We start from the raw sequence: 908 nt of genomic DNA, 5'->3' as shown, positions 1-908 counted from the left end.
GCCTTTAAAAAAAAAAAAGAAAAAAAGAAAAAAAAGATCTCCCATCTATCTTTATTTAGTCATGATTCCTCGTGCTGATTCTAGCCTAACCAACCTGTTCAAAACATCCCCAAATAAAGTCACGCTCTTCTCTGCCAGGCATCTTCCTCTTCCTGATCACATCCAGGTCTGCCTCTGGAGAGACACTGCACCTTAAGCGTACATATTCACGGGATACCACCTCCCACCGACAAGCTGAGATGGGCACCGTAAAATACTGATACGACAGCCAGAAGTGGCAGGATCACAAGGAAAACACAGCCACCTTATCAACTACACCTGCCGAAACTTTCAACCCACCAGGCTTATTTTAAATATTCTGGAAATTATTTCTGGATGTGACAGTCACGATTCACCAACATCCCCTTCTGAAAAATGCGCGGCCCAAACCTTATACTGTGATGCCTGGGGTTATGTGCAGGTCCATTTGCCTACGTGAGGGAAAAAAACCCACAACAGGATCCCATCTGTTTTTTCAAAAAAAAAAAAAAAACTCAATGTAGAACATGAACATTTAATTACCTTTAAATAATATATGTAATAATGTACATGCTATACACTCCCAAACACATTGAACACAACTGCAGTCGTATAAGACACGTACACAATCTACTTTTTGCCAGCATACACCCTGTAGGTCACTTAGGATGTTAGCTGATTTCTCAGCCCATGTGTGAGCATATAAACACATATATATGCCTCAAGTTGAAGATGAAGATAATAAACCAAAGAGCTGAATACAAGAAGTCTGGCGTGGAAGATTCTAAAACCACAATCAGTAACTGGAACCAAGTAACAAGGCACAATAGCTTCCCTCTGTGGTCACAAAGATTAAGTCTCCCGCGCCAGCGCTTAAATACGGAAATAGA

This window comes from Hippopotamus amphibius, chromosome 14, assembly GCF_030028045.1.
Source record: "Hippopotamus amphibius kiboko isolate mHipAmp2 chromosome 14, mHipAmp2.hap2, whole genome shotgun sequence".
Classification (NCBI taxonomy): Eukaryota; Metazoa; Chordata; class Mammalia; order Artiodactyla; family Hippopotamidae; genus Hippopotamus; species Hippopotamus amphibius.
This window is presented reverse-complemented; position numbering follows the sequence as displayed.